Consider the following 22,989-nt stretch of genomic DNA (forward strand, 5'->3'; position numbering starts at 1 on the left):
CTACGGTTTGGTACTCTATATGAGGTTTTTTAAAGAGAAAATATACTATACAAAAACATGTTGGGGCACTTGGGTGGCTCAGTGGGTTAAAGCCTCTGCCTTCAGCTCAGGTCATGATCCCGGGGTCCTGGAATTGAGCCCCGCATCAGGCTCTCTGCTCATCAGGGAGCCTGCTTCCCTTCCTCTCTCTCTCTGTCTGCCTCTCTGCCTACTTGTGATCTCTGTCAAATAAATAAATAAAATCGTCAAAAAAATGTTAATATTTCTTTAATATAAGGAATGATTAAATAAATAAAAATTTAAAAATACTAACCACATAAACAAAAGCTATCAGACAATTAAGAAAACACCAGGTCTAACTAGTTTTGCAGATTAGTTTTACCAAAATGTATAGATCACATAATTTCCAATCTTACACAAATCCTTCCCAGTAAAACAGATTCTCACCAGTCTCATTCTGAGAGTCTACTACTACTTTGATATTGAAAACCAGACAAGGACAAGGTGAGAAAAGAAAGTTACAGTCCTATCTCCCTTCTGAACATGGATGTAATAATCCTTAGTAAAATATTAGCAAACCAAACCCAGTGAGGTATGAAAAAATAATCCATCATGACTAGGGAGAGTTTATTCTAGAAATGCAAGGGTAATTTTACATTATAAAACCCATTAATGCTCTTCACCTTATTAACAGAATCAAGAAATACAATATGATTATGGCAACAGATGAGTCAGTAACTGTTAAACACAGCACTCCACTCATCACATCTGCTATGCTTTTGTTAAATTTAATAGGAGAAGAAAAAGCAGTCAATAAAAATTTTTAAAAATCATGATTAAAGAAAACTTTAAAAACGAGAACTGAAGGAAATTTCCATAACACTATATAGGATATTTAGCAATTTATTTTCCATTCGACATTATTTAGTGTAACAAAAGATGCATTCACCCTACCATCCAGAAATTTCATGTTTAGGTATATACTTAGGTATAATTACCAGGAGTATGGACAAGGATGGTCAAAGTAGCACTGTTCTTAAAACAAAAAGTCAGAAACAATTCAATTGTGCATCCCGAGAACAAATGAATATTGGTAAGGTCATATGACCAACTATTATACAACAGTGAAAAATAAACATACTACATGCACTAACGCAGACCACTCTCACAGAGGTGACACTGAACGAAAAGAGCAGGAGTTTTGGGTTCAACTGAATTGTGTTCCCCCCAAAATGTCTGTCTTTTTTTTTTTTTTAAGATCTTATTTATTCATTTGACAGAGAGAGAAAGAGAGTGCAGAAGGGGGAGCAGCAAGCAGAGGGAGAGGGAGAAGCAGGGTTGCCGAGCAGGAAGCCAGATTTAGGGCTCGATCCCAGTACTCTGGAATCATGACCTGAGCCAAAGGCAGATACTTAACAAGTGAGCCACCCAGGTCCCCCCCCCCCCCCCACACACACACACAAAATTTCTATGAATGGAAAACTCTGGATGTGTGGGAAGTAGAGGGGAAGGTAGCAGGCAGCAGAGGACTGACAAAGAGACTGGTTAGGGGATGGTTGTGACCTAGGTATTGGTGATGGGGGTTTGGATGAGATGGTGATTGAATCAATAGGAAGGATAGATTTGCAAGAGACGTGTTCTGAGGTAGAACAGGGAAAACTTGCCAATGGATTAGAAGCACGAATGGTTTCCAAGTTTCAAGCTTAGTGCATCTGGGTGAATGGTGTTGCCATTTACAATAATGGGAAAAGACATGAGGAGGAATGGATTTGAGGGCAGAAATCAAGTTCTGTTCAGGCCATGCCAAGTTTGAGATCTCTATGGGATGTCTATGGGATATTCAATGGCTATACGAGATTCAGGTTTGGGGCACAGAAAAGAATCATGGTAAGAGACATAGGTTCTGGAATCTTGACCATCAAAATAGCACTTAAAACCCTGGACTGGAATATATCAGGCCCAGAGAAAACAAACATGGCCACCTACAGAAAAACAGTGGAGTAGAGGCTCAAACAGCTTGTCAAGAAGGTGGGAGACTGATGAGAATCCCATGAGGGACTTCATGGCTTCAACAAAGCAATGATGTCCCTTCAGTTGTACCTGTACAAAAAGCTGTCTGATTTTCTCCTACTGGGCTCAGCAGTTTGAGAATGGGAGTTAAGCTAGAGACTTTAGTCCTTTAGGTGCCAACATTTTCCTTGGCACTTAAATTTGTCTCCTTGGTTTCCCATACTCCAAATTGCAGGCTTGGATCCTGCAGAAAACTAACTGGGTGGGAAGAACCAGGTGAACATCGACCTGACCTGGAGCACTGCTGGAGGCTAATATCTTCCCTCGGGATGTTGCACAGGTGTGAGTCAAGCCTGAGCTCATGGTGCCCATTTGGATACTTATCACCTCAGTCGATTTCCCCAAACCTACCAGCCCTTCCTATTTTTCTCCCAGTAGTCCCTTTTCCACACACGTTATGAGGGTCCTAACTCAAGAATTAATGATTCATGGTCAGGCCTGCCTAAGTTATGACTTCCATTCCCTCTCCCACAGACTGTGGCAAGAGTCTTCATAACTGGTTTTCTTACAGCTGGTTCCTTCCCATTCCGATTTGTCTTTTGGTTGACAGATTCATCTTTTTGAAACAAAGCTCTAATCTAGCCTCTCAGACCAAATACCTCTAATAGCTCCCTATTAATAGAACAGTGATTTTCAGACTCTGCACAGCAGTGCCTTAGGGGTTTGCAGAGAGTGGGTGCGTGGGTTGGGATTTCTGCTCCCCCTTTGTCCTACCTGACTGGCTCTGTGTCTACACCTATTTTACACAACAGCCTCTGGTGTGTCATTACAAGCTTCATGGAATTGGACTTTGTTATTTCCTAGAGAATAGAGCAACCAGAAAGCAAGGCCCTTCAAAATCTGAGTTTAGTTACATTTCAGACCATCTTTTCTCCTGCTTTCTTTTCTGTATTTCCCTGCTCTGGTTTAAAAGAGCTCCATTCTTTTTTTTCCCCTTCCTTCCTTCCTTCCTTCCTTTTTTTCTTTCTCTTCTTTTTGCCTTCACTCTATTTTGTTGCATTGAAAATTAATTCTTTTGACTTGTAATATAAAAATAGGTTCTGGAATCAGACAGGCATGTGTTGAAATATTTGGATTTATCATGTACTAGCTGTGTGAAACTTGACAAGTTTTATCTCTATGCTTCAGTTCTCTTTCTGATCTGTGAAAGGGGAGTAAAATTAGTGCTTCCCCAAAAGGACTGTTTAAGAGGTTAAATTAGACACTGTATATAAAGTGATTAGCACAGTGCCCAGTTTGTAGTAAATGAAAAATTACTGCTATCAATTTTATTATGTAAAATATTATCTTCATTATTTGGATTAAGTCCAAGTGTATCAATAAAATAAAAAGCAACCATAGTTTTGCTTAGCAGTCAATTCCAATGAAAGGCTGCTTTAGATTTGAATCTAAAGTTGGGTTATGTCATTGATGTCACCCAGCTGAGTTCAATTTTTTCTTCATGTCAAGAATCACTGAAAACATTGACTTATATAACGAGGTTAAAGTGTAAACTTAAAATGAGCTCTTCTTAATAACTTTATGCATTTGCTCATGTTATGTCCTCCACTTTCACTTCCCTTCCATCCTTCAAATGTCTAAATTCTACCTATCTTCTAAGCATCAAATGGTCCCTTCCCCAACTGTTCCTTGATTTTCCTCTGTTGGAATCACCTCTCCTTCTTCTGGAATCAGAAGCTACTTGGTCTGCCTCACTCTTATGGTGTTTAATTCCTACCTCCTAGTAGTATTTCTTCACAATGTGTAAGAATGCAGTCCTGGAACTTCGGATGCGAATAGATTCCCATCTCCTTCAAAAACAAACAGTTGTTAAGCACCTATTATGGGCCAAACACAATTCTAGGTGCTGGTAGAACAGGAGAAAACAAAGTAAAGCCCCTGTCTTTTTAGAACTCACATGCCAATAGAGGAAACTGGTAAATATGTAAAGTCAGATAGTAATTATTTTCATGGATAAAAGCAAAGGAGGACAGGAAGACCAAGAGAGCTGGGAGGAGGGAGCGCTCTAAGGCCATGAGGGAAGACCTTATGGAGAAGAATGTCTGGGGCATAGGGATCATCAACAAATGTGAAGGTCTTAAGATGAGAGCATGTTTGAGGAGCAGCAGAGGCTGGCTTGCCTGAGCAGGGTAAGGTTGACAAGAAATAAGGTCACAGAAAGAGAGATATCCCAGAGACCGATAAAATAATTCTGACTTTCACTCTTTTATTTATCCAATTAATTAATTGAGCACCCATATGCTTATATTAGCAGAAAGCCTATTATCTCACTTTTTAAGGCCTCTTTTCATTCCAAATTGTTCAACAACTGAGGACTTATTTTGTTTGAAGAGTTAGCCCTGCTTACAAGTGCCAAGAGAAAGGTCACTTTGGTCACTGTTTGTTTTCCCACATGGGATCCTCATGGGACACCTGTCCCAGGCAGCCTGATGGATGCTTTCCCTCTACTGTGGCCATGCTGCTGTTGGTCTGTGTGCCCAGACCACAGTAAGGCCTTGAGTTGGAACTAAAGATCACAGTCTCATATGCCACAAACCCATCGTCAGCCATTGTTAGTAAAGCTTAGCCACCTTGCCAAGGAGCTGGCCTGGAGTAGCCACCTGCCATGACTACAGACCAGGCTGGCCCCTGACCCAGCACACACTAATCTGTAGGTGCTGGCATACATTCAGCAGACCTTGCATCTAGCAGAGTGGCCCTGTACATATTTATGTACTATATCGGTTCAACACAAATGCACAACGTATGGATATTGAGGCTCATCTCGGCGTGATTTCTCTCAACACAGAGAAGGAGGGGAGTGTACTATTTAGATTCCATTCACCAGGCATCACAGATTTATTTCTCCTGTGTAAGGGAGGCTTACTGAAAGGTAGAATCTGTCTGATTTACGTGTACATCAGGTAAACTCCACAGCACCCACTTCAGTAAATGAAACTTAGAAAACGTTTGTGGAATGAAATGATCAAATCAATCTTTCATTTCTTGTGAAGTGTTTTAAAAGGGATGACCAGTGAGAAAATAATACTCCCATTCCCCTCCCAGCAGCTGATAGTTGTGGACTAACGCATCCAATGGTGTTTTCAGATTTTATTCACAGACTCTGCTGTACCAGATGCTCTTGCGTTTTCGCTAGCTGGTCAAGAGACAGCCTTGCAAGTAAGCCAGAAGGCAAGGAAAGGAGGAAGGAGCCAAAAGGAGGCACCACATTTGTATTTTGTGAGAGTGGAAGAGAGGAGAGAGAGCGCAGAAGGCAGGAGAGCCTGCTCCCCCAAAATGGCTCCTTCCAAGAACCTGAACACAAACACAAGGCAGGGGTGGGATTGGGACTAGGAAAGCCATCAACACCTTCTGGGGGCTTAGTTGAGCCATTTCATATCTTGAATTCAATTGGCTGGCATGTTAAAGACTGCTGTTTCCCTTTTTACCTTGCTCCAGAGAATCAGGCACACTGGCCTCTGAAGACCCAAAATGGGACAGATCATAGAGAAAACACTCCCACAGCTCCCTTGGGACTGCCATCATTCCTTCTGAGAGCCCCGAAGACCTGGATTTATCTACTGTGTGATTTTCTCTTTAAGCTGTCCCCTGGCACTTCATTAATTAGCAAGTGTCTTATTTAAGCCCACTCTCTCTTCCTCCTGCTTGTGATCCTGCAGTGAAGTCATAATGCTGAATTGGGTGCCTCCTAGCAGTTTCCATGACAACCAGCTATAATCACCCAGGTAAAAGTTTGTGCCTTCACTATAGGCTCCTAGAGGAGAGAAGCAGGATAATGAGAGACAAGCTCTTATTCAAATACAAATACCTTCAACAATAGCTCCACAAATTATTCTGTGAAATAAACTGATTTGCGTAGCTGCTTTTTGAGTTAGATCTGACACAGTTTCCTCCCTTACCCTCTCCCTGGCTCATGTTTCCATAAATGACTTAAGGGAGTATTTTCTCTTTATCTCTTCATATTAAATATCATTTTAGATGTCTGCTTCTGGTAAAGAAACCAGAATTATGATACGCTAATCTTTTTGGCATTCTACTTAATTTGGAATTAATCATCTTTCATAATTTGTAATACCTTTTCACCATACACCCCCTCCTTCCTCCAAGTAAAGCATGCCCACCCAATACCAAACACATACAAAAGCCACTTAAAGAATGGTCCAGAGAGGCTATGGTGAAACCCCTGCTGCTTTGATCACATCAAAGGGCAGTGGTCAAACGAGTTACACTGAGGCCCATGCATGTAATTCTACTCTAACATACAAATTAGGGCCGGCCGGCCTGGGATCTGACGATGGCCTTGTCATCCCAAACTACTGCAAGGAAGTTTCCTTTGTGCCAGTTTCTGAAGTGCTACGAAAGTGGTAGAGCCCATGACATAGACTATAACTTAGGTGAGTGACTGTGCCCTCCACCCTGCACCCATTTCCTCACTCTCGGCAATTGTTCCAACTAAAGTAGGACTTTCCGGGAAGAGGACGCATGCCAGGAAAAACACATTAGCGCTGCTCAGTCACTCCGTATCACACTCAGACTGCTGCCTCCTTTAGCTGAGTCATGGTGTGAGAAGCTGTCTTCGTACTGCTGTTTAGAATATAGTGTCAGGGGCATATTTCATGGACATCAACCCATCTATGGAAACCCCAGGTGGCAATGCACAGCATCCTATACTCACTACCTTCTTTAACTTCTTCATTTTCAGTCCACTCCTCCGTCTTGACACTATTTCTAGATGGCTGTACATGAGTGACAAGGAGACAGCTGTAGGGAAAGGACAATGGCTATGTCACAGTACTAAATGTAACATCCATCAGGCAGGAACATATCATACATGGTTACAATCACCTTTGGTGTCCACTGACACATTGGGAGTCGTTATTGGATGTTCAGGAACAGAGTTTCAGAATATAGTAAAAGTGGCTACTACTGTGTCTTGTTAGAAGTACTTGCTGATTCCTGAAGTAATGTGGTGCATCGCCTTTGTATCCGTTCGTCAGTGGCTGACCTACCCATTAGGTACAATACACACAGTGCCAAGAGGGCATAATACTTTTAGGGAGCCATGAAAATGTTTTAATTTCTTTTCAAGTCAAAAGAAAAAATAAATATAATTCAACTGAGATTGTATCTTTCTTTAAACCCATGTAATCAAGAATATTTTGAATATTTTTTAATGAAATAAGGGGCCTACAAAGACAAAAGTACCTAGGGCCCGCAAAAGCCTTAATGCAGCCCCTGAGACTGTCACTGTTGTAAGAGCCTTTGAACAATAAATCATACACATGATGATGATAGCCTAAGACACTAAGGACATGGCATGAGATAGTAGTTTATAGAACCAGCGGTCAGAGTGAAGTATAAAGCTATTTGTCCTTCTATCAGGGTGTGTGGGCGTGTATGTGTGTAGACATTCATGCGTGTGCACGTGATTTCCTGAAGGTCTTCTACAAATCCACGTTCCCATTATCACTTCCCTTAGTTAAGTAGCTTTCTTCTAAAATCTTTCTGAAAATTTAAGAATTGTCCCTTATTCCTTCAGACACTCAGGAAACTAAGTAGGTCCTTTCTCATTATGAAACAGCTCATGTTCCCAGCTCCTTGGAAAGGCTGGAACAACGATTTTGAAAGCTGGCTATTTTAGCTAAGAACGTTAATCATGCTGATTCTGCTGTCAACTGAGGTTATACCATCTGATCTTCCATTTCCCTTGTCATTATCATTTATGCTCTACCCCTTGACATGACACATAAGTCCTTTTTATTATATTACATATTAAATACACCAGAACACACTAAAAACTCTTCATTACCCAGTAACATACAAAGCAGGTCCATCTTGATCTCCTCTTGAAAGCATCTGGTTACTGAAACACCCAAAGGCTCTGCTTAAGGTTTACCAGCTGAGAAATGAAGAGGCATATAATATAGCCTTCATTCCATGAAGGCTATAATAACTCCTCAAGAAATCAAAAGAACTCAGTTTTTTTGTTGTTTGTTTTGTTCTTTTTTTTTTTTTTTTGCAAAGGCAAGGTTCTGAGAGGTTGGGTCCATTCAGTAAATGAAAGTAAGGAAGAAAGGAAAACGACTTCATTGAAAAGTTCCTCCAGCCGGGTCCTATATTTGTTTCTTTACCAGATTATTCTTCCCTAACCTCATGACCTACCTGTTATCTTTATTTTACAGGTGCAGTAACCATCTTTCAAAAAGTGAAGTAACTTGCCCTAAGTCACACTGCTATTACTTGGTAGAAATAGGATTTAGATTTTGTTTGTGTGATACCAGGGTCCATATTCCTCTTACCACACAGTGGATTAGCAAACTTTTTCTGGGCTGGATAACAACTAGTCAACATTGCTGTTTGGGCTTGAAAACAGCCACAGACACTGAGTAGGCAAACGGGCATGGGGGTTTACCTGTCAAATTTTATATACAAAGATAGGCAGCAGCTGAATTTGACCCAGTAGCTGTAGTTTGCCAGCCTCTGCTTTACACTGTAGGTCTCAACTCTGGCTGCCGTTGGAATCACTGGGAAGCTTTAAAAACTTTTGATGTGCAAGACTCATCCTATGTCAATTAAATGAGAATTATTTTTTTTAATAATTTTTTTAAAAAATATTTTATTTATTTATCTGACAGAGAGAGACAGCCAGAGAGGGAACACAAGCAGGCAGTGTGGGAGAAGCTGGCTTCTCACCAAGCAGGAAGCCCGATCTGGGGCTCGATCCCATGACCAGAGCCAAAGGCAGATGCTTAACGACTAAGCCACCCATGTGCCCAGAGAATCATTTTTAAAGCAAACTTTCCAGGTGATTCTGACAAGTAGCCACAATGGAGACCGTTAAAGAATAAAGGCAGCCAAGTTAGAGGCAACAAACCATCTATCCAAATCTAGTTTTTCTTTCAGGAGCCAACCAAAATCCTCCGGCCTCAATTATACCTTCCTTATTTTGATCAGAAAAATTTAGCCTTTCTTTTTCTGAATTCCTACAAGATCCTGGTGCAGAATTAGTCCTATTGCAACAAAGTTTGTGTCATTGTCCAAGTGGTTACTCAAATATTCTACTATTATTTAAATTTCCCTGTGAGTAATCCTTGTCATCTCCAACAGCCTATAAATTGTGGGTTTACGGCTTTACTCCAAACACCTAGCACAGGACCAGATACAAAGTAGTTGTTGGTAGGTGTAAGGACCTTTCTTGAGGGGGAGAGAAATGAACATGTTGGGGGTTTGAAAATAGATTTGGCTTGAATATAATAAAGTCCAGTAGTTTTCCCTATTTTTCCCTTTTTCCTTACTCTGCTCCTTCTTCACTCTTCCCCACCTTAGTTAATATCAATGCTATCCTTAAAGATCTTGGAATTGAGGTTGACTTTTTTCCTTTCTCTTTTTCCCACACTGAAATCAGATAGGATAGACTAGAAGTTCTATTTTTAACATATTTTACAAAATCTGGTCATTACTTATCGCCTACACTGATACTGTCCTGCTCCAATCACCATCTCTCACTTAGATTATTGCCAAATCCTCTTAACTGGTCTGCCTGCTTCTCCCCTGGCCCCCACTCTGCCTGTTCTCAACACAGCATCCAGAACATTCCTGTTCAAAAAGTTTAACACTGCTTACAATTTTCCAGTGGCTTTTTATTTCCCTCAGAGTAAAAACCAAAGTCCTCTCAAGGCATGCCATCTCCTAATATTCTACCCATTTCTCACCCAATCTTGGGTGCTAAACCTTGGCCTCTTTGCTAAACCTTGAATAAGCCATGAATGCTCCTATCTCAGGGCCTTTGCACATGCTGTTTCCTTTTTGCTTGACCTCTAAACCCTTTGGTATCTATACGGTCATCTCTCACTGACCTCAAGACTTTGTTCAGAGTCACCCAGTGAAGACTTCATGACCATGCTAACACTGAATTCCCCTTTCTCCTCTGATAAACTCCACACCTCTTTCTTATCTTACTCTTTCTCTATTATCTCTCCATAATGCTTTTTTACCTTCTGCCTTACTATACAATTTACTTATTTTCTTTCTTTATTGATTCTCTCTCCTAACTAGAATGTGAGCTGCATGAAGGCAGGATCTTTGCCTGTTTTGTTTTCCTGTATCTCTAGTGCCTAGAAAAATGCCTGGTACATAGTAAAGAACATTTATCATTAAGTAAGGACAGACTATCAGCCTGATAGGCAGTTTTCTGAGAACACATATGTTGGTGTGATGGGCATCTGTGATTTTGGTCCATCAGGCACCATTCATCTCTCTTACAGTAATATGAGTTTTCTGATCTATATGATACCATGTTATTTGAGTGGAACAATTTCTTTCCCCCATGCCAGCTCCATGAGTGGATACATGATCCTGGCCCTGGGTGCTTCTTGACTGTAGTTATAGGACTTATTAGTTTAGCATTAAGTATGTCTAATCCAGGTCAATCCAAACACTGCTTGTGACTTCTCTGCTGAGAGATTGGGGAAGATTATTTTTCTGCTGAGGTTGCTAAGTTGATAGAATAAGAGCCTGGGGCTGTTTCTTACCATATGGCAAAAGCCTATTCAAAAGATGGACAGAGAAATGAAGCTTAACATTATGAACTCTAGACTCAAACATTCCTAAAATGAAATCTGCTTTAGTGTTTCACCTGTGTGACTAAATAAATTCCTGTCGTTATTTAAGGTTGGGTTTCTGTCACTTGACACAAAAAGAGTCCTGAAAAATAAACCTGCTAAAAACATTTTTTGTTGTTGTTTATGTTTTTCAAAGACTGAGGACCTGAGAAAACTAAGGGACTAAAATAAAGATTGAATAATTACGTAATTTATGAAAAGATAATACAGAGGCTTCTTTTACTGGTTTGGTAGGGAATCAAGTTTCTAAGGTTTCATAATTTACTAATGAACATATTCAGCATTATTAATTTTTTACTGAGATTTAAACTGTCAGCTAAAGCATGATGTAATAAGTCAGATTCTGGAGCTATGGATGAAGAAAAATATGAAGGGCCTCCTTTTGCTAAGTTGATTGCAAAATAAATGACAGAAAGGGCTTTTACCTTAATGCATCATTCATCTTAACTCTCCCTACATACTACCTGCCGCATGGTTGATATTCAGGAAATTTTTACCTGAGGAAATGAAAAAACAATTGAATTATTAAGAAAGCACATTGTTCTTCACATTTTGTTGGGTCCTGGACTTCAGTTAAAGCTATTCCCTGGAAGAATGCTCACCTATGCACATAAAACACACACACACACACACACACACACACACACACACGGCTTGCATAAAATATTTGGGTTTTGCAGTATCCTTAAAGCACTTATAAACGTGCAAGTTATCATGGATCCTAGGTTAAGAATTGCTTTGAAAATCCCACTGCAATATATGGCCCAGACAGCACCTATGTCTAGAATTTTTGTACTGAAAATGTGACAAATGTGATTAAACATGGACTACTGAAACAAGTTATTGGACTGGCAGTTCAGTGGCTAAGTGGCTTGGAGTTAGAAGTAGATTGTTTTTGCCAACAAATACATGTACAACTTCAGGTAACTTAACCTTTTTGAACTTGCCTTAGTTTCCAAATGTATAAGATGAAAATAATAATCCAATCTTCCTCATGTTTGTAGCAATGACTACATTAAGTACTGCATAAAGAGCTTATTAGCATAGTTCCTACTATATAGTAAACATTCAATAAATGTTACCTGCCAAGGGTTTAAACCATTTACAAAATGTAGTATTTTAAATAGAATGAACTCATTTTGTCTACCATAGCTCAGGTGGGAATGCTGCCACCCAACAGAGAAGTGACTATGGGATCTTTCATAGCTTCTTCAGATTCCGTCTTTGTGATATGAAGTTATATTCTCTAGATATCATGAAAAGCTGAGTTTTTTTTTAATCACCTGTGAATAATAATGGTAATCTCTCGATCACTGACATCTTTCTATAAGTAGGAACACTTGGACCAGCCAAGGGTTAAAAGTTCAAAGTTAGTTAAAAGCTGACCCAGCAGCCTTCTGGAAGACCCAGCCATAATTGCCATCTACCCAATTTCTACCCCTTCCCTGTAGTGAATACTGAAGATATTTGTGTGCTGATAACAAAACTGATGATATTAACTGTTCAAACCACAGGGACTTCTTCATTAGCTTGGGCAAATTTCCTAATCAAAAATGTGCTTTTATACCATTAAAAGGAGTATTTAAAAATTTATGGAAAACACAATGAGGTAATTTCAACTTTTCCGTCGCCAATTAAAAAGTGTCATTAGTTATTTGCTCTGTTCTGCACTAATTCATTCAACAATATTTAGGATCTGTTACGTGCTGGCGCTGCTCCAGGTTCCAAAGGCCAAGAAATACCGGCACCTGGGGTTAAGAGCATTCTACGGACTGCCCGCTCCCTCCCTTCTGTAACTCCCATCAGTGCCTGAAGATTCTGTTATGAGAGGGTTCCTGATAGTAAAAAACTGGGTTCCCTTGGTCAAGGCTTAGCCCTGAAGCTGTATGAAGACAGACCACTCTTCATTCTCTCCACCTTAAGTGGTCTTGCTCTGCATCCAGGCTCTCAAACTCAAACGCCCTTAGGAGCCACAGAGAGAGCCTCAATGTGAAGGTGGCTCAGCTTAGGAAAACAGGAGGGTCAGAGGCTCCTGCAGCGACATTCTTATCCTGATGAGACACCACCTTACAAGAGTTAGAATGTCAAAAAATAACAAGGCAAGAAACAACAAATGTTGGAGAGGTTGTGGAGAAAGTGTAAGAGGGTTCCTCTTACACTATTGGTGGGAATGCAATGTGGTACAGCCACTTTGGAAAACAGTGTGGAGGTTCCTCAGAAAGTTAAAAATAGAGCTACTCTATGACCCAGTAATTGCATTACTGGGTATTCACCCTAAAGATACAGATGTGGTGAAAAGAAGGGCCACATGCACCTCAATGTTCATAGCAGCAATGTCCACAATGGCTAAACTATGGGAAGGAGCCAAGATGCCCTTCAATAGATAAGTGGATAAAGAAGATGTGGTCCATATATACAATGGAATATTACTCAGCCATCAGAAGGGACAGATACCAAAGTTTTATGTTAACATGGGCAGAACTGGAGAGGATTATACTAAGTGAAATAAGTCAAGCAGAAGAATTCAATTATCATATGGTTTCATTTACTTGTAGAACATAAAGAATAGCATGGAGGACATTAGGAGAAGGAAGGGAAAAATGAAGGGAGCGGAAATCGGAGGGGGAGATGAACCATGAGAGACTATGGACTCTGGGAAATAATCTGAGGGTTTTAGAGGAGGGGGGAGGGCATGGGTTGGCCTGGTGGTGGATATTAAGGAGGGCATGTATTGCATGGAGTGCTGGGTTTTACACACAAACAATGAATCATGGAATAGTACATCAAAAACTAATGATGTGCTGTATGGTGACTAACATAACATACAAAAAAATAAAATAAATAATAAAATAAAATACAGTGTTTGCCAAAGCAAACTCATCTATAAGCCACTTGTTTCTAACCACTGCTGTTAATGAAACCCCAAAGGAAGAGGGATTAAATCAGGTGTCAGCAAACCTTTTGTCAAGGTCCAGATCATAAATATTTTTAGCTTTGCTGACCATATAGTCTCTGTCACAAGTACTCAACTCTCATTATATTGTGAAAGCAGCCATAGACATACATAGACAAATGAGCATGGCTGGGTTCTAACAGTAATTACCCTGCTGGTCCTAGTGTCCAACCCAAGCTAAATCACACCTAACTACCTCCTTTCTCAGAGAACAGAGGAAGTGGGTCATAATCATCTTCACATCCCTAGGACCAAGCAGTACATAGAGCATGGCAAATACACAGGAAATATTGGCAGAGACAACAAATTCAGGAGAAGGTATATTCTTGATGATCAACCTGGTACACAGAGCTTAAACCTCTTCTCCCAGAAAAGGCTGAAGGTCAAACTCTCTCACTTGAAAGCATTCATTTCTCTGTCCAGGGATGGACTAGATAAGCCCTGAAGTTCCTTCTAAGCTTTAAAAAAAAAAAATATTGAAGAAAACTCAGAACTCAGAAAATAAAGCCTCTTGAATGTTTCCTTCATCCTAGCTCCCAAGTGCAAACTTAAACAAATGAGAAGACTCCAAGTATCTAACTACGTTTCACAAAACACAGAAAACAGTTCTTTCAGAATGACCTTTCCAAGGCTAGAAACTGATTTGCCTGCTGCCGACACCATCGTCAAGCTGCCTGGCTAAAAAGGGCTACACCATTTCCAGTGCAATAGTTTAACCATCTTAACCTGTGAGCTGCTCTCCAAGTAGAATGTAAAAGGATTCCCTGAGCAAACCACCCACCAATGCTTCTAACTTCAGCAAATAAAATGAGAAGCTGCTCCGCCAAATGACAAAGTTCCAGAAGCCAAGTATCAACAGCACAGCTTGAGCATGGCTTGTTCATGGAGTTAGATTTATTCAGAATAAAGAGAATATATTCTATCATGTCCTTTTTAGGGAGGAAAACGAGGGGAAAGCAAAGCCAAAGGGAAAAGCCCCAAGATCCTCTGATTGCAAAGGCCAAATTACCCAAAGGTCATTTATACCAAGTGTCATTATAAATAAAGGAGTCTAGGTCAGTTTTAGAAACACTTTAAAAGAAGAGAAGATGGCGTACATGCTCTTTGCATTTGGTACCTCTCTTTTGTTTCCCGACATGTAGCACTCATGAAAAACAGTCTCTTTTAAACAGGAGCAGCTCAGCTTGTTTGTTGGGCCAAAGTCTCTTCAAAACCTATGTAAGGAACAGAAACAGAACTCAAGAGGGAATTGGGGATTTGAAAATGCACTATTTTCATCCAGTCCATTCCCTGGGTTTTATAGTCACTGGGTCAAAAGGCTAGGTGAGGATTTTCTTATTTCATATGTAGATTATTCCAGAAGGAATATGTTAGAACACAAATGCTGTAGTCATACACCTGGCCTCAAGTGAGCTCTGCACCCACATCCCCAGCTTGGTTGAAGCCAGGCCTTTCCCAAGAGCTTTGTCAAGAGCACTTTGGGGTAAAGGGTCTGGTGTTCTGGGTTTGGTTTTGTTTTGAAGTAAAACAAACACGTTTTATTTCCAAAAAGAGTAATAACTTTTTTTAAAAAAAGATTTTATTTGTTTATTTGTCAGAGAGAGCAAGAGAGCGGGCACAAGCAGGGAGGTGGCAGGCAGAGGGAGAAGCAGGCAGATGAGGAAGCAGGCTCCCCGCAGAGTAAGGAGCCTGATGTGGGATCTTGACATAAGCAGAAGGCACGCCCTTAAGTGACTGAACTACACACACATCCCAAGAGTAATAACTTTTTTAAAAAGTATAACTTATTTGCCCTATGCCTCAGTTTCCTCATCTGTAAAATGGATGTAATAATAAAACATGCTTCACAGAGTTAGTGTCTGGATTAAGTGATAATACCAATAATGGAGCCCAGCATGGGAAGTAACTGCTCAGTATATGTTGGCCATAATCCTTCGGTTGGAGTTCCACTGGTGAATAAGATGCATAAGAGTATCAGGAGATTTTTGGTAATTTACATCTTGCTCTCCCACTTCTAGGGACAAAGATTTTTAAAGTTTGATATTTTAATCTATGAATACATAAAAAATTAATTCTTCTTTTTGGTGAACCAATAAGGAAAGTCAGAAAAAGCAAATTTATATTCTCTTTCAAATTCCCATGATGCTACCAGGGTCAGAAATGTTATGTTTCAACAAGATGGCTTGGACAGATGACAGTTTGATTAAAAACTTCCACTAAAAAATTACCCTACAACTTTTTTGTCCCTAAAGCACAAGCAGGATAAGCCAAGTGATGACTGCCTTTAACAAATATAATGACATAATTGTTTATTTGGTGCAACTTTAATTCAGCCTTAAGGTTCTTTATAGCCAATTTCGATAACTGATCCCCTCTAATGGAAGATTAAGTGCCTTGAAGCAAAGCAGAAAAAAAAAAAGAAATTTGTTTCGACATTATGGGATCAATAAGTTCTGGAAACCACTAAACTACGCAGTGACAAGGCTCTGAGTATATTTAAAAATGTAATTTTAGATTTCAGTACAAAGTCTATTGTCATGGCTTAAAATGTATGAAAGCAGTTAATATTAGCATGTGAAAAATCACAAGTGTGACTTTATCCCTTGGTTTCAGGATGAAATTTATCTGCTTAATGCAGATTTAAAATGCTTTGCTGAAACATTGGTCATTTAATTGCACCATTTCTACTAAAAGCTCTTGAATATGAGTACTTATTTGATTCTGTAAATTACTACACCTAAGTGCTTGCACCATGCAGCCAAAGACCACATTAAGTCCGGTTTTTCAGTAGGGTGAATCTCTCTCTGGGAACATCACCTGTGCAGGAATCTGAGGTCTGTTTAAGGAACCAGCTACCTTAAACAAATTCTACTCCAATGTTTTATACATTGATATTTGGCTCAGGCCCTGACCCAAAGAGATCCCTGAATTAAAAATGGTACTCTCGGGGCACCTGTGTGGCTCAGTGGATTAAGCCTCTGCCTTCAGCTCAGGTCAGGACCCCAGGGTCCTGGGATGGAGCCCCACATTGGGCTCTCTGTTCAGCAGGGGGCCTGCCTCCTCCTCCTCCTCTGCCTGCTTCTCTGCCTACTTGTGATCTCTCTCTGTCAAATAAATAAATAAAATCTTAAAAAAAAGAAATGGTACTCTTTTCCTATGGTGATGAGTATGCTGAAAGACCAGCAATCTCTACCTTTCCTGGGGTCAAGCATAATGACAGGGTCTGTGAACCTCCTAGAAATTAGGTAATTAGGTTTGCAATCTCACAGGCTCCAGGATTCTACAGTTGCCCACATCTCTTTCAGAGAAGTTTACCAAGTGCATTAGATAAACATGTCTATATGTCACTAAGTGTCACATTCTTCAATACATGCCTGGTTTTCTTTTTGCAGCTCCCTGTTACGGAAGACAAGCCTATGGACTCTCCTTCCTTAAGGTGAGTTCTCTTCCTGCCTAAGAGTTGCTAGCCAGGAGAGACAAGGAAAGAACAATGACATCTCCTTAGCATTTTTTATATTGTGTTTGTGTAGAGGGGAGGACTCTAAAATCCCAGCTTCCTGTTGAGACCTTTTGAGACACAGGAGCAATGATGCATAGTAATGATGAAGAACAGATCTACATACCCAATAATTCCCCAAGGCAGACAAACAATTAAACTGTAGATTAGATTATCAGGGACACTTACCTTATTGCTAAAATGGGCAGCCATGAATCTCCTTAAGGTATCAAATTATAGGCAACTGACCTTATTTTGAGGAACTGTCCTCCTCTAAACACCCTTTCTGACCTCAGGCTTTGGAAATCTACACACTCTTGACATTTTTGTCTAAATGTGGTGATACCAAACAGCTATCATATCCATGTGTAGCTTAAACAAATTCTACTCCAGAGAATCGCACAGAGAGAAAGAGAGACTGTATACTTCCAGCCATTCCTCTCATTTAATGTGTGCCCCAGTGTCAGGAGGGGTTGAAAACCTGCTAGTCACTCAATGCCTTTGCTTCCCTCTCTAATAATGGGAATATCTTGCTACATGAGTGTGATTCCTATACTTAAAAGATGGATATTTGGGGCGCCTGGGTGGCTCAGTGGGTTAAGCCGCTGCCTTCGGCTCAGGTCATGATCTCAGGGTCCTGGGATCGAGTCCCGCATCGGGCTCTCCGCTCAGCAGGGAGCCTGCTTCCCTCTCTTTCTCTCTGCCTGCCTCTCCATCTACTTGTGATTTCTCTCTGTCAAATAAATAAATAAAATTAAAAAAAAAGATGGATATTTTTCTTTTATCATGGCCACAAAAATGGAACCAGCTACCTCACTGATGCTCAGCTAAAGAGACAGCAACCTGCTCCCATTGCTGAAAAGTGAAACGGGTGTTGGTGATCTTACCAAGACTGACATGGTCTCCAATGTGGTTCTCTCCTAAAGGGTTTTTAAGGGTTAATAGTGACTGGAGGCAAAGTTTCACTTTTAATGGTATAAAAGTACATTTTTGATTAGGAAATTTGCCCAAGCTAATGAAGAAATCCCTGTGGTTTGAACAGTTAGTATCATCAGTTTTGTTATCAGCACACAAGTATCTTCAGTATTCACTACAGAGAAAGGTTAGAAATTGGATAGATGGCAATTATGGCTGGGTCTTCCAGAAGCTGCTGGGTCAGCTTTTAACTAATTCCACTTTGAACTTTTAACCCTTGGCTGGTCCAAGTGTTCCTACTTACAGAAAGATGTCAGTGATTGAGTTTGGCAGCCACATCATACTCCCTAAATTAGCTTTCAACCCAAATCCTCAAATCTTCTTCATACCCGCTATTACTAAACCATCCCCTCCCCACCCCCAACATGCATACCACATACCTGTACTTAACTATCCCAAACTTGGTGATTTGTATCAATAAATTCTCTGGAAGTACTGTGAGTCCTGGCTTGTTGTATCAAAGTGCAGGATCTCCTATCTATTACTGTTAAAATTCATCTTGTTAGATTTATCCCAGTTCTCCCGCTTGTCATGATCTCTTTGGATTCTCATTCTATCACCCAATGCATTTGCTATCCTTTCCAGACTCCTGTCATCCACAAATTAAATCAGTGTGCCCTCTAAACTTTCAGCCAAGGCATGGATAAAAATGCCAAACAAACCAAGGCTGCATCATCTGATAGTTCATCTATCAATGCCAACAGCTACCCTGCCAGTTATGAATTTCCCTCTCATGAGACGTGCTCCTGAAGATAGAGCCAGATCTGTACCCAGAAACTGTATACAGTCATTAATATGGAGTATCTGGTTTCTCTGTTCGCAACACTACTCATAAGAATTGTGTACTTTTAAACCCAAGCAAATAAATAAATCCTTTGAATAAGGTGAGCAGTCAATACATTTTCTTAGCCTCAGTTCATGAAAACTGGCTACAGAGGAAATTCAGGAGATGAGAATCTCATACAGTAGTGACTCCTGAGCCCCTAGAGACCGTGCAGTGTATACCAGATTGCACACTGGCTTTCCTTCATTTCCTGAGGTCTGCCAAGCTTGATGCCATGTGTCCACTTCATTGATATCACCTCTTCTATTCTCTGTCCTTGTGGGCTTACACCTTTACAACAACCCATTTACTGTGATTTTAGTGGGTTTGGCAAGGACGCTCAGGTTAAATCTGGCTGTTTAACAAGAAAGTTGGTGTAAAAAAACTTCTTTTAACATTTCTTGCTACTGCAGAATGAATGTCTTCGTCCCCCTCGACCCCCATAAATTCATATGTTGAAACCTATTCCCCAACGTGATGGTATTTGACGGTGGGGCCTTTGGGAGGTTATTAGGCCATGAGGGCCGAGCCCTCATGAATAGAATTAGAGCCCTTATAAACATCAGCCCAGAGAGCTTCCTCAACCCCTCCTGCCATGTGAGGACAAAGTGAGAAGATGGAGGTCTATGAACTGGGAAGTGAGTTTTCACCAGAAACCAAATCTGCTGGCACAACAATATTCTCTGTATTTTCCTCTGGAGTGTATTATGGAGAATGTTCTTGGTGTATTTTACAATGATTATGCTTTTTTTCCCTTGAGTAGATCCACAAAGATATCTTTCTCTTATCTTTACCTTGAGAACCTGGTGGGGTTCCTGGATATAAAGCTCACATAAATAGGGGCCCCCACTAAAATTGTGATCCTCTCCCCCAGTAGTTTCTCACACTCATGCTAGTCCACATTCAGCTTCCAGCAACTTTCCAAAATTATCATTTGAGTGTTTATCAGTTTATGGATCCAGTGGCTTCTACTCCAGGTAAGGTTTTAGCAGTATTCTCTTTATTCACCTGCCTCTCCAGACTTGCGGGTACCAGTTTGCCCCACGAATGTGAGTCCCAGAAAAATAACTGATTTTCAGTTTGTTCAGCTTTTTCTTATTGTTAGGATAAAAATGATGACTTTTGAGCTTTTATATGCTGGAGTTGAAATCAGAAGTCTACATATTTGTTGTTGTTTTAAGATTTTATTTATTTATTTGACAGAGAGAGAGAGAGAGAGAGATCACAAGCAGGCAGAGAGAGAGGGCGAGGCAGGCTTCCCACTGAGCAGAGAGCCCGATGTGGGGCTCGATCCCAGGACCCCGAGATCATGACCGGAGCTAAAGGCAGAGGCTTTAACCCACCGAGCCACCCAGGCACCCCTACATACTTGTTTTTAAGAAATTTCTTAAACTCTCTGAATCTCAGTTTCAAAATTTATGGAAATAGCAATTCCTATCTGCTAAGGTGATTATGGGGAATAAAGGAGCTAATACCCAGCACACAGTATTCAGCAAATGATCAAGTACCAATACCCATCCCATTTTCCCCACAGTGAAGTCATTAGAGTTGTGTAGGCAGAAGTAGAAAGACCCGTAGTAGGGACAAGGTGCGGGGGGGCTTCAGTATTAGAAGGGTCTTTGGGGGAAAAAACTTTTAAAATCTTTTGTATCTCTGTTACCTAGTTCTCTTGCTCTCATTTTCCAAATCTGGTCACTCCCAAGGAGAAAGTTAATTAATAGAATATGCAAATTAAGGAGCAGTTATAACACTAACTAACGTTTTCTTATCAACAGCTAATCCAGTTCTGTACATGTATAAATCAAGACATCACTGTCTGCAGCTATGGAAACTCACACTGGAAACTTGCAAGGATGTTGCTATCTGAACAAAACTGAGATGCATAAAAATAATGGCTTCTGAAAGCCTCTTTATCTAACACAGTGTCTTGAAAGGTCAATGGTGTGCTTCCAGATGAATGATGAATTTGAGCTTCGTCATACCCATTGCTTCATACTGGCAAGTACTGGATGGGGTAGTGAAAGGACAGCCTGGTGTGCAGGCAGCCAAGCCTCCAGGCAGAGGTGTCCGTCCCTGAGCTAGAGCACTGGTTTCTTCACCTGACCTTCTGCCCTTTCAATCGCATAGAACTAAATCTCACTTTTCAAAATGGGGACCCACTGGATTTTGGTGTGCTTTTCTGGTTGATAGTCATAGCTTGTTAAGCAGCTCCCCAGAGGGCAAAGCAATTGAGTAGTTCTAATTTTCAGGAAAGGGAGGTGTGCTAGTGAAGAAATTGCCACACTGCCGTCTCACCTGCCCCCCCACCTGCCATGAGGCATTTCTATGCAGCAGATAACACATCTTCCCAAATATGCTTTGCACAACACTAACTTAAGGCATGTCCCTAAACTTCCAGGCATAGCCATGGCTCTCCATCCCTTTATCATAGAAAAGACCCTGGAGGATCAAGAAGATAAGAGTCAGAGACTTGTTTAAAAAAAAAAAAAAAAGCCCAAGGGTGCCTGGGTGGCTCAGTGGGTTAAGCCGCTGCCTTTGGCTCAGGTCATGATCTCAGGGTCCTGGGATCGAGTCCCGCATTGGGCTCTCTGCTCAGCAGGGAGCCTGCTTCCTCCTCTCTCTCTCTGCCTGCCTCTCTGCCTACTTGTAATCTCTCTCTGTCAAATAAATAAAAAAAATCTTTAAAAAAAAAAAAGCCCAAATTACAAAGATGGCAGTTTCTGTACAGGCCCAAATATATTTGCTTCCTAAACAGTTCCTCCATCCATACTTCCCACTTTCACTCATTTTTTTTCCTTCCCATTTGTTTAAATGAGACCAAACTCTGGATCTTTTAAGTTAAAATAAAAAATTGTGCAAATGCATGGATTTTAAGTTGTTTGCTATTCTTTTTCTTATTTGGCATTAGTTATTTTTGTATTAGTTATATTTGTATTAATTAAGAATACTGAGCTATCAATCACTATATTACAGAAGCAAGAAATTATCAAAATAAACTATCAGAATTACTTTTTTTTGTTGTTAAAGGTTATTGGCTTAGACAGCGTTCTTATAGGAAATAATCTCTGATTCAGATGGTTCAAGACACTTAATGAAGGAACTACTTGTAAAGGGAGTAAGGCTACGAGAACCAGTGGGGCACTCAGAGCTCAGTAACAGGGGAAACCATTTCCATTTCTAGGGCTGGAAGGACAGGTGAGCCCAGAGAGGGCTGGAGCCCTGGAGAAGCCTCTCCTGATAGCCTTACCCTGGCAGGGCTGTCACCATAAAGAAACAGCCCAAAGCAGAGAAGTGGAGTCAATGCCCTCCCCCTTGACTCTTGGGTGAGGCAGGCCAGGCAAGGGCTCATTCTCAGGCTCACATAGAAGAGGGTCATACCTAGCAGAGAAGGTCTCCTTAAATTTTGTGCCTTGCAGGCTTTGTTTGCTTGCATCATCACACATCCTGGCTCTCTGATAGACCAAAGGCAACAAGGCCATCCACAAGGGAGACTGGAAGGTGCATTCATGGGGTTTAGCCTCCTGGGGCACAGGGAAGGCATCAAAGAGAGAGTGAGAGTGAGAGACAGAGAGAGAGAGAGAGAATGGGTCTTGGGGAGAGTCATAGAGTATAACAAGCACCATTATTTCCACAGGTCATTGGCAACAATCTGTAAGTGTTAGGGCTCTTAAAAAGACTCTTTTGTTCATATTATTTTCAAGGATAGATTTTGATAAAGGAAGAAAATACACTGGCAATAGTCATTCACAGACAAAAGCAAGATTATATTCTTGTGACTACTTGTAATTTAGCATTTTATCAAATTAGACTATTGGAACTGGTTTTATGGGGGAAAGATCTCCATCTGCAGAAGGAAAAAGGGGATTTTTTTCATCTCTTCCTGTGACTCCTCTTGTTAATGATGAAAACTTCCATTTTTAAGGCCAGGCTCTGAAATTTCAGAGTCAGCATTATAAGCAAAAAATGGTCGGTTTGCAGAGTTCACTCTTACTAACAGAAAGGGGTCAAGGAATAAATGATATTTTACTGATACTGTATATCCACATCACTT

General features: G+C 40.6%; 2 long non-coding RNA genes across 3 annotated transcripts in view; one reads left to right on the top strand and one right to left on the bottom strand.

The window, feature by feature from the left end:
• Positions 1-1,938: 1,938 nt before the first annotated feature.
• LOC116569128 lies at positions 1,939-21,085 on the top strand. 2 transcript variants are annotated; one of them, XR_004276860.1, is made up of 3 exons: positions 1,939-2,028; positions 17,037-17,080; positions 20,714-21,085. It is a non-coding gene; the product is annotated as an uncharacterized LOC116569128 (long non-coding RNA). The 2 variants fall into 2 exon arrangements; XR_004276859.1 differs by lacking the exons at positions 17,037-17,080; positions 20,714-21,085 and adding an exon at positions 5,158-5,342.
• LOC116569129 overlaps positions 14,733-22,989 on the bottom strand; it is a 37,064-nt gene continuing 28,807 nt past the window's right edge. The window contains exon 3 of the long non-coding RNA XR_004276861.1: positions 14,733-14,858. This is a non-coding gene — a long non-coding RNA (uncharacterized LOC116569129). The remainder of the gene's footprint in view (positions 14,859-22,989) is intronic.

This window comes from Mustela erminea, chromosome 11, assembly GCF_009829155.1.
Source record: "Mustela erminea isolate mMusErm1 chromosome 11, mMusErm1.Pri, whole genome shotgun sequence".
NCBI lineage: Eukaryota > Metazoa > Chordata > Mammalia > Carnivora > Mustelidae > Mustela > Mustela erminea.